This window comes from Lathamus discolor, chromosome 2 (assembly GCF_037157495.1).
Source record: "Lathamus discolor isolate bLatDis1 chromosome 2, bLatDis1.hap1, whole genome shotgun sequence".
Taxonomy (NCBI): domain Eukaryota; kingdom Metazoa; phylum Chordata; class Aves; order Psittaciformes; family Psittacidae; genus Lathamus; species Lathamus discolor.
Genome location: NC_088885.1, coordinates 120,601,951 through 120,612,757, shown reverse-complemented (window position 1 = coordinate 120,612,757; position 10,807 = coordinate 120,601,951). Strand labels below are relative to the sequence as shown.

General features: G+C 41.4%; 1 long non-coding RNA gene across 1 annotated transcript; it reads right to left on the bottom strand.

Annotated features, from left to right (window-relative positions):
• Positions 1-3,119: 3,119 nt before the first annotated feature.
• On the bottom strand, positions 3,120-10,189 carry LOC136008686 (uncharacterized). Its single transcript, XR_010610194.1, has 2 exons — positions 7,746-10,189; positions 3,120-7,612 (listed from the first exon to the last, which is right to left on the bottom strand). It is a non-coding gene; the product is annotated as an uncharacterized LOC136008686 (long non-coding RNA).
• Positions 10,190-10,807: the final 618 nt, after the last annotated feature.

Genomic DNA, 10,807 nt, shown 5'->3' with positions numbered 1-10,807 from the left:
CCAACCTTATGAAGTTCAACCACGACAAGTGCAAGGTCCTACACTTGGGTCAGGGCAATCCCAGCTACAGCTACAGACTGGGCAAAGAAGAGATTCAGAGCGGCCCTGCAGAGAAGGACTTGGGGGTGCTGATCAATGAGAAAATGAACATGAGCCAGCTTCAGTGTGCGCTCACAGCCCAGAAAGCCAACCGTATCCTGGGCTGCATCAAAAGGAGCGTGACCAGCAGGTCGAAGGAGGTGATCCTGCCCCTCTACTCTGCTCTTGTGAGACCTCACCTGGAGTATTGTGTGCAGTTCTGGTGTCCTCAGCATAAAAAGGACATGGAACTGCTGGAACAAGTGCAGAGGAGGGCCACGAGGATGATCAGGGGACTGGAGCACCTCCCGTATGAAGACAGGCTGAGGAGGTTGGGGCTGTTCAGCCTGGAGAAGAGAAGGCTGCGTGGGGACCTCATAGCAGCCTTCCAGTACCTGAAGGGGGCCTATAGGGATGCTGGGGAGGGACTCTTTGTCAGGGACTGTAGTGACAGGACAAGGGGTAACGGGTTAAAACTTAAACAGGGGAAGTTTAGATTGGATATAAGGAGGAAATTCTTTCCTGTTAGGGTGGTGAGACACTGGAATTGGTTGCCCAGGGAGGTTGTGAATGCTCCATCCCTGGCGGTGTTCAAGGCCAGGTTGGATGAAGCCTTGGGTAACATGGTTTAGTGGGAGGTGTCCATGCCCATGGCAGGGGGGTTGGAAACTGATGATCTTAAGGTCCTTTCCAGCCCTTACCATTCTATGATTCTATGTATCCAAACATACATACACATATATACTTCAATTGTACTTACATGAAGTATAAGTTTTGTTTGGAATCTGCCTGTAACGTTTACATTCCTACATGTAAACAGTTAGAGCTTCTGTGGTGACTAATGAAAGTCTTCATTTGTTAAAGCTTCATGCCCATGTATTCCATGAAATCTGTTTTAGAAGGCAAACTTTGCCACAAGATTGATCTTCAGATTTCATATATTTTCACACCAATAGATCTATCAATTTTTAAACTCTAAAACAAATATAACGTAAATGAAGAGTGACTTGAGGTGCGGAAGGGACTCAGAAGAGGTGGTAGCCAAAATAGACTCTTGCAGAGACTATTTGAGGTTAGAGATTGCTAAAAGGTTGTGTTTGTTCCTAGTGGGGAACTAACTGCCCTTCTTATTCTTTACCTGTTGTGTAAGCAAGCAAGAAGCTTTGGGTTCGTTGGGATGCATTAACAGTATCTGTTAATCAGGGGCAGAAACTTTCATCAACCAAACATTCATGGCACTGCATCAGTAATGACTTACTAGCACTTCAAGAGTTCTGGAAATTCCTTGGCTCTCATCCTATTACCACTCCCAAGCTGGACTATAAGGAGTAACCTTTGTATTTTGTCTGTAGAGGAAGGACTGGTATAAACAGACGGATGTTATCTTAGAGCTTTTTAAAGACCGAGATGGATTGATTGAGAATGGAATAAGAAGAAATTCAATGAAAGAAATAAGATCCCTCTTAACAAAAGCAATGGGAAAATCTGATGGGAAAAAAATACTACCTGTAAACTTACATACACATACATTACGCTTAACTTGATTTTACAGTTAATAGAATGGTAAATAGTTGACTTCACTAGTCTGAGAATTCCAGCACTAAAACGGCTGATAGTTTGAAAATGAATTGAGGAAGATCAATTCATTGGGCTTTGTGATTTGGTCTTTGCCTAAAAGAGGCAAATCACAGACAGTACAATGCTGACAATACTTGTTTGGCTCTAAGAAAGATTTGTGTGTGCTGTCATGCAACTAAGCACACAGCAATAGCTTTCCACTGAGGCTGGAATGGTGTGAAGAGTACACAGTATTAATGTCATTTAGAGATGTTACGGGTACCCTTGCATTTGTGTTTCTGTAAATATTGGGATATCTGCATTCTGCAAGTGGTGATGTTCTGGAACCTCAAATATCATTAAGTCCAATGCCTGCTATTCCAGATAATGGAATATTGTTTAATAGGAAAGATGTGGGATGTTAATGGAAAAATATGTGAAGGAATGCCTTTGAGTAAACATCGTATCTGTTTCTCAAACAACATGCTTATTATAAGACTAATTTGAAGGCTGATTGAGAGACAGTAAGAATGATTATATGAGCAAACCTGGCATGCTGGTTCTTTCCCATGTTCACAACAAAGACTTGGAGATGATCTTCTCACAATGGCTGCTTGCTTGTCTGCAGGAATGGTTGGTGCTACTGTCACTGAGAACAGGCAGCTGCCTTACACATTACTTTGACTACTGAAGAAGGTACTGACATTGAAGGAAATAGCCAAAAAGACCCATTGAGCGCATTAGTTAGAAATTATTGTGGTAACTAGCATTGATTTGTAACTCACAAACAGTAAGGACATTTAGACTCACCTGACAGTGACAATAGATTCTCCATGTTTTTCTTCCTAGCAACTGGTTTTACATGTGCAGCCCCATAGAGATGCAGAGCCTGGCAAGGTTTTCCATACTGTGTTTAGTTTTAGTTCTGTCTTTCTCCACTCAGTCCAGAAAACAGTCATTTGAAACAGCAAGATTTCACAATATTTTTCTAGATCACATTTCCTTTCAGGAACAATCTCTCTGGTTGGAAATACTCCATTAGTTTCCTTGCCACCAACTGGAAAACAGTGAAATGTCCCTGATCAGTATTTCTCCAGTTATACTGTACATGAGCTATTCACTGATTGGTTTTCTATTGAAGAAAGCTTTACAGCCCTATCACGAACACACAGTTGCACAAGGAAGCTTTTATTAAACAAGATCTCAACAGGGATTGTTGAAGTCAGGCTAAAATCTGTGCAACTACCTCTAATTGCAGCGAATCTAGATGTGCAAGCAGGAAAATTCTCCCAGCTAGACAGAAGAAGACAATTTTCTTGCTAGCCTGCCTTGACAGCTCACTGTTGCTTGAGGAAATGGAGCCAAGCTATCACTGTTAGCATTGCAGCAGGTGATTCACCAGCAGCTGAGTCATCCCTGTCCAAGGTTAGCACATCCAAAACCCAGAGAGGAGGGGCAGCTGGGAAAAGGAAGCACAACAAATCTTCCTCCACTAATTCATGCCATCTGGGAGTGACAGCCCATAGGCCTGCAGCTTTATTTGCAAAATATTGTTTACAATTTTTATTACAAAGTCCGTAGGGAAAAAGACTTAATTTTATTTAACAGCTCATCATCATTACACAAACTGTTGTTCTGGATTCAGCTTCAGAAAACAGGAAGCAGTACTCATAAGATTGGTTTGTCAGGCTGGTTTTTGCAGACTTTTGTTGTTAAAGGAACAATTAGATGGGAAAATTGGAACTGAACTCACTGTCATGCAACTGGAGTCTTTCGGTGTTAGAGGTCTCTCTGGTGAGCCACAGAGGATATGAGCTGTCGCAGAGTCTTGACTCACCACTTTGGTTGGTGGCAGCCCAGGGTTACACGGGAGGTCTCTTGACCTAAATGTTCAAAGCTGAACAGAAGGGCAGCAGTCACAAATGGTTATCTGTGAGCGGATGCCATGTGGTGCCTGTAGCTCATGTGTTCCAGTCCTTGCACAATCACTTTGCTTAAGTGTGAAATTGCGTAAGACCAGTCATTAACCCTACAGAAGCTGTGCCTGCTGGGTTAGCAGATTTGATCACCTCAGTAAAAGATCCAGCAGGTGTGAGACCTGGCAGAAGGTTGAAGATGAGACTGTCCTAGGCGAGGGGATGGGGTGAAGGCAGCAGGGTCTATGCCATCTGACAGTGGCGAGCTGTTAGATAGCTACAGTTTAACAAACCTTACAACATTCTGTTCACTGATTTCACATACTACTTAACAAGAAAAAAAAAGCAGTAATATTTAGTTGCTTTCTGTCTCCTGCAACCAACAGTTAAAGACCAAACCTTGCAAGATAAAAGTACACAGTGGATTATTCATTAACCCATAGTGAAGGAAAAGCAAATTCACAGACTGTGTAATGCTTTAGAACACTTGGCTACATTCAAAATATGACTCAAAAATCACTTTGATCTGTAGTTTCCATGGAGAAGGATCATCCACTGTACTTCCACTCTGACCACGCAGCGTGGGTTCAAAACAGTTTCTACTATCAAGGGCGGGGGTGAAGGGAGTGAACACGCTTGTCTTCTCAATGGAAAGGTAAACCTTGGCTTCACCTCAGGACAAGAAAACTGGATTAGAACTAGGATCCAGGTTCCCAGATTAGCTCAGTTTCTGTAAAGGAAGCAGGAGTGAAGGCAAAATATTCCTGTATCTTGGCTCTCTTTTTCCTCAAACTTCCCCAGACAGAAGGAGTCAGAAATTCAGCATATGGTGCAAGTTCTTAAGAACTTAAATTAAGGTATAAAAACATTACAAATGTGATATGAACAGTTAAAGGTCAGGATCTGAGCTGTAACAAGTGGTTGCGCATTTCCATCCTATTGAGTATGACCTGAGACATACCCAGAGGGCCAACAATCACAGGGAAGAAACACTGCCTAAAATCACAGCTTTCCATTCTGATACCTTCATCTAAAACTCACAGTGCTTGAGCCTGTTATATATTTATTTAAGGCAGATTTTACACTGGCGATAAAGTCCCTCTTCTAGAGGATTTTTTTTCTTTTAGATAAAAACATAGTCGCATTATTAAATACTAAAACAAATCTGCAAATACTCTCAAATATTCTTTTTTTCCATTCTGTTTCCTCTTGCTTGAATTATCCTCACGAATGACACCTAGCTTAATAATATCCAAATAGTTTAAACAGGTCTCAAAGAAAGGGGGGGAATGTATGCTTCTAGTTTTGAGAGCTAAAATGTGGTTTCTTCTCCAGGGGATAAACATGCACATGACCATACACATGCAGTGAACGCTGAAATGTAAATGCCTTCATAGATGTGTGCTGCTTTCCTCCCTGGTGGTGTTGTGGGGCTTTTTGTTTGTTTGATTTTTAGGGGAATGAGGCCTAGAAGTTTGAACAATGAAACCATTGGCATAAGCTTATCTGGAAAAATACCTATCTTCATAATAGGATTAGAGACGGCCTCTCCAGAGGAGCCATTATAGTTGCTGATCCTTACATCATTTTGTTTTAGCACAGCTGGCAGAATGTGGTTTGTGTGAGGAATCTTGACAGTTGTTTTTCTGCCTTTGGTTAATAAAATCGAAGGTGTCCTTGATAGCAGGGCAAAAATCAGGGCAGACATAAGGAGCAGTGAGTTACTGCCAGATGTCTTTTTTTATTTTATCTCAAGAATTAGGTTTTGTAGTACCTGAGGAAGAAGATTCTGAGGATATGATCTGGCTTCTTGGGAACAGAGAAAAAAAAATGCTTTGGCTTCCTACTACTGTCTTTACTGAATCTAAGTACCCTTCAACTCTGCTGAGTTGCCAGAGGCTGTGGGCTCTTTATTTCAGTGTCTATACATGAAGCTAATCTTCACCCATGCTGCTTGCTGCACCCCCAGATAAGTTGTTAGGAGCAGATGACACACCTGCTAGTAAGCAGGAAGTCACACCTGGGTCTCTTTCAAACAGCTTTGGTTTTGTTCAGCAGAGAGGGAACATTTCACAAGGTTATCCTCATTGACAGCAACTTGTGACATTCTGAGGTTCATTCAAAAGAACATCTAAACTCCTTGATGAGAACAATGCGTTTTCTTATTTGTAACTAGTATTTGAGAGTTTAAGAGTTTCCCATCCGTCTCACAGAAGTAATCTTACTCCTCCCAGTCACCCAGAAAGGTTAAACACTGAAGCTCAGTCTTTACAGTCTGCTAACAGCTTCTCTTACATCCATCAGTGAAATTAACGAGCACTCACATGCATGCAATTTGCCAGCTCAGATCTTTAGGAGAGGTTGTGTGGATGCTTCTCCATGAATCAAGGCTAGTTTATGGATACAATGACTGAAATATCTTCATTGGGTTAATATTAGTGGATAAAACTGTTAGAAGAAATACAGGAGAAATCAAAATATAGTGAGGTTATTGAAGGAAAACTACTTGGTGGTGGTTCATTTATTTTGAAGTGTCCAGATTTTTTTAAGAAATTGCTCTTAGGAGTCTTTTTTCCTGTTGTCAGAGTTGCCAAACTTTAAAAATAATCAAATTGAAACAAAATATGCTTCTAATTTTAAGAGAACCAAATCATAACTCCTTTTTAACTAAAACCATGTGATTAGGAAGGAAACAAATATTGTTTCAGCTTCAGAAACCAGGAAATGATGGCTCAGTCTAAGGAATATGTGTATTAAGAAACATAAAATTAACTTGGCAAGCAAATACCCAAATGCTACTGTTTCAAAATAAAACTATTTTCTATCTCACTTTGCTAACAAAACTCTTATTCCACAGGCTGAAGTGGTGGCATCTAATATTGGTCTGCCCGATTATTTTGCATAACATCAAGAAAAACTTATTAAACCCTACCTAAGAAAATAGAGTAGTCAGCACATGCTGGGGAATGAAAGCAGAAGCAATGGGTTAGTAGGATCATGGGCAGTGAAACAAGGGGCTTGTAGATGCCTTACTCTAATAGAACCCACACTAAGGACCCACCTTCATAGTACAATGTGAAACTGTCATTCTGGCAGTCTAGTAAGCTGTGTTTAGCACTCAGAGAGTGCTGCCTACCCAGAAAAAGCAGGACGTACTAGACAATAGCTGTAATGTAAATAAGGGGAATAGAAACAAAGTCTTCTCCTATATCTCTTGAAGAAATCTGATCTTTATGCAGTTCAAGAGCTCGAGGTAAGGAGTGGAAAGCTATAACCTACTTTTTTTTTTTTCCTTTGACCAAGTAATTTTAAGGTCGTTTGGATAAATACTGCAGGAGTCAGTGTTCTCTGCAAGCTGCCTGACAAAACTCCGTGTCAGGCAAAATCCAAAGCACATGATCTGTAATGTCTCATCCAAGACCCATTGTGACAGCATATCCCAAATCCCACGCACATCTTTCAGCAGGGAAAGTGATACAGGCAGGCAAATTCTGGCAGAAAAATTTCCATTCTTATGGTGCAGTCATCTCTCCTTGGAGAAGTCACATTTAATTATAAAAAGCACCCAACTTTTGTGGTTCTCAGTCTTGATGGATAGAGAGATGACTTACTGTCCAGAAATGTTGAAATCTGTATTGAATATGGGCTTTTGAAAGAAGAACTGCATATGCCAAAGCGTTCAGTATCCGCAAAAGAGTTTATGCACGTGAATTTAACATAGTGATTGGCTCCTTTTGTTAGAAACTCCAGACATTAACTGTGAGGCTAGAAACGGAATCCCAGGATGCTTTCTGGTGCCGTGAGAATTTCCTATTCCAGCCCCTTCGGGACACCTTATCCCTTACGAAATGGAAAGCAGTGAAGGGGGCATCCAAAATAGCTCACCTTTCTTTTGGCTTCAATATTTTTGAGTTTCAGGGATGGTTGTGTAGCACTATATGAATTCCTGCTTTCAAAATCTGGAGAAGCAGCAGCACTGCAGTAAGCGCATTGCTGTACTCCGAGGGAGCCGTCCTTTTTTGCCTTGAAACTTCCCAGTGCCACTGGCTTCACTCCTTCCCCTCCAAAACACAGCATGAACCAGACAGCTTAGTAAGCACCAAACTATACTGCACTAATAAATTTATTGGGAAAGTAGTTGATTTGGCTCCATCTAGTTCGATGAAAAGTAGTTTATTAAGTGAATTCACTTACCTAAAATTTGCTGAGTATGTTCTTGTAATACATGTCCAATGTCCTTTTTAAAGCTTGTGCAAGAACATCTGTGGACCTCCTGTGTCAGAAACATCTCATCAAAAGTATTAATCCTTCACTGAGCAGAAAATATTATTTTGCTTGGGTTAGCGCAGAATTTAGCAATGTGAAAGTTGGACTGGAAATAAATCATGAGGGAAAACATGCACCTAAAATAATTCTCTGTAAGTGAATAGCAATTCTAGACCTGACAAAGGATGCAAAAAAAAAAAACCCATAAATGAATCTATTGACATTTTAAATTAGCAAATTGCTCTGATTTCAGAAACAGTGCCAGTTTCTTGCTGCTTTACAGAGGCAAACTGGCAGCAATAATCAGCAACTGACCTCATGAGCAGATTCACATATGACTGGTGTGCATTTCCAGACCTGTACAAAAATCAAGCACATCAGTACCCATTTGGGTCAAACTGAGCATGAGGTTTCCCAGACACAAGGAGCAGCTGGCTGTTTGCAAACATCCAGCTTTACAGCAGCCTTTCCGGCAGGCTGATATCCTGCAGCTGCCAGCTGGAGGAATCCTAGAGAGATACTGATGCTCTCTGCCAACTCCCGGCTGGCAATTTTTCTACACCGCAGAAAACCAAAGCACTCTGTGAACTCTTCTTCTCCCACAGCGACTCTAAAAGAGCTGAGGTGTTAAAGTATTTATTAACATAATTGATTCTCAGGGTTTTGAACATTAAAATTTAAAGGGCAGAAACTTGATAACTGCTTTTAATGCACAGGTAGGTAAAACCTACCAGTGAGCCTTTTCAGTGTTTTTCTACTCCTCATCCATGTGGGCTCACAGCGCTTAATTGCAGAGTGATCATATCTGGTACTAAAAAGACTGGCACACTGTCAAGAAGACTATTTAAACTGCCCAGTTGGAGATGCTAGGAAATTGCGACTCCTTCTAGGTTTTATCTGCCTGCCACCTCATACAATACAGTAGAGACTAAATAATCCGGGAGGTTCCTGAAGCAAGCGGAAAATAACTTCCTGACACAGCTGGTGAGGGAGCCAACTAGGGAAGGCACTCCCTGAACCTGTTGCTAGCGAGCAGAGAACAACTTGTGGGTGATGTGGTTGGAAGCTGCCTTGGGCACAATAATCACAAAATGAGAGAGTTTTCAATTCTCAGAGAAGTAAGGAGGGGGGTCAGCAGAACTGCTACCTTGGATGAAGCTAGTGAAGGGTCTAGAGCACAAGCTGGATGAGGGAGCTGGGGCTGTTTAGGCTGGAGAAAAGGGGGCTCAGGGGAAACCTCATCTCTCGTTACAACTACCTGAAAGGAGGTTGTAGCAAAGGGGGGTTTAGGCTGTTCTTCAAAGTAACAACACAATAGAACAAGTGGAAATAGGCTCAAATTGAACCAGAGGAGGTTTAGATTGGATAATAGAAAAAGTTTCTTCACCAAAAGGGTTCTCAAGCATTGACAGGATGCCCAGGGCAGTGGTTGAGTCCCCATCCCAGTAACCATTTAAAAGACGTGTAGATGCACTTAGTGACATGGTTTAGTGGTGGACTTGGCAGTGCTAGCTTAGTGGTTGGACTCAATCTCATAAGGTCCTTTCCAACCTAAACTATTCGATAATTCTAAGAATCACAGCCCTTGTGTACTCACAGCTTTGAATACCTAAGTCTCTTTTTCAAGCATGGAAAGACTTGCTTGACGTGTGGTATCAGCTGTGGCTTCTGCATTTGCTCCGTCTTTTGCTGCTCTCTCAGACACTCTACATGATTCCATCCAGCCCAGGGGTAGGAGTGTGGCTGCAGCTGCACCTTGAGGTGCCCAGGGTTCTAGCTGGGCTGAAAAGCAACATTTTTTCCTATTGCCACTTTTCTATTTTGTAGCTGGATACACTCCCCAGGCTGAAGTGCTGCACCAGCACCAATGTGGGGATCAGAAAGGGGCACCAGCTGGAGGGGCAGGAACAAGGAACTTGGAATGGCAGTTGCTGAAGGGATGCACTGAAAACATGACCGTCAAATAACATGGCACAATGAAAATAAGTTTCCTTCTAGTAGACTTTACAATCATTCCCCAGGGCTAAAGGGCTGAAATGCTTATTCCATAAATCCCAACAGTGCCAAGGTGGGGACAAAGACTTAGTGCATCAGCACTGCTGGCTCCAAAGTGCAAAAAGTGCAAAGCAGAACATGAAGCACGAGGGACTTTTGATATCAAAGTATTTGGCATCCACAGACTCTAAATGTCTGAACATAAGAGACACCCAACAGGCCCTTAGGGATCTACATTTTAAATCTGAGAGTCAAAGTGGACCTTCCACCCTGCATAGATAGGACCAGCCCAGGATCTTAAACTGTCATCTTTAACTTATTTAAGGAACTGCTTTTGTTTACCTGTCAAGTAGAATACTAAACCACAGCATTTCTTAGACCATAAGTAACATCTGTGCAAATCCATTCATCACTAGGAGACCTAGAGGCAAAGAACTGAAGACTGATATTGCAGGATATGGCAAATTCGTAGCACACACCCTGCTTTAGGATCTCTCCTCTATCTTCAATCCATCCTGATCACTTCAACAGTTGTTCGCAACTCTAGAACCAAGGACTGCTCAGGGTTCCACATTTCATGGCAAGAAAAATTTTTTAGATTAATGTGACAAAGAAATATTACCAACAGGCTATCTCTGGGCACACAGACTGCAATCTTTTATCATCAATGAAAAATGTTTAGATTCTTTAGGCTTGAGTGTTTGTAAGCTTGAACTGATTTCTGCTCTTAGTTTAGCTTTGTCTTAAGCTGTGAATTGCCTTTAGTATATTCAGCAAGTGTCTCTTTCTAGCTTGGACATTATGTTTTTTTCCTCGTTATACATCACCTAATTCATATTAAAGTTCTCTTCCCATTTTGACAGACACTAATTCAATTTTGTTGCATGCATATGCAACAAAAATCTGACCCATACAGTTCCCTAACTGTATAGTTTGCAGGTACTTAACATTATCCAGCATTCATATTCAACTGCTTTTACTGAAAAGCAGGTAAA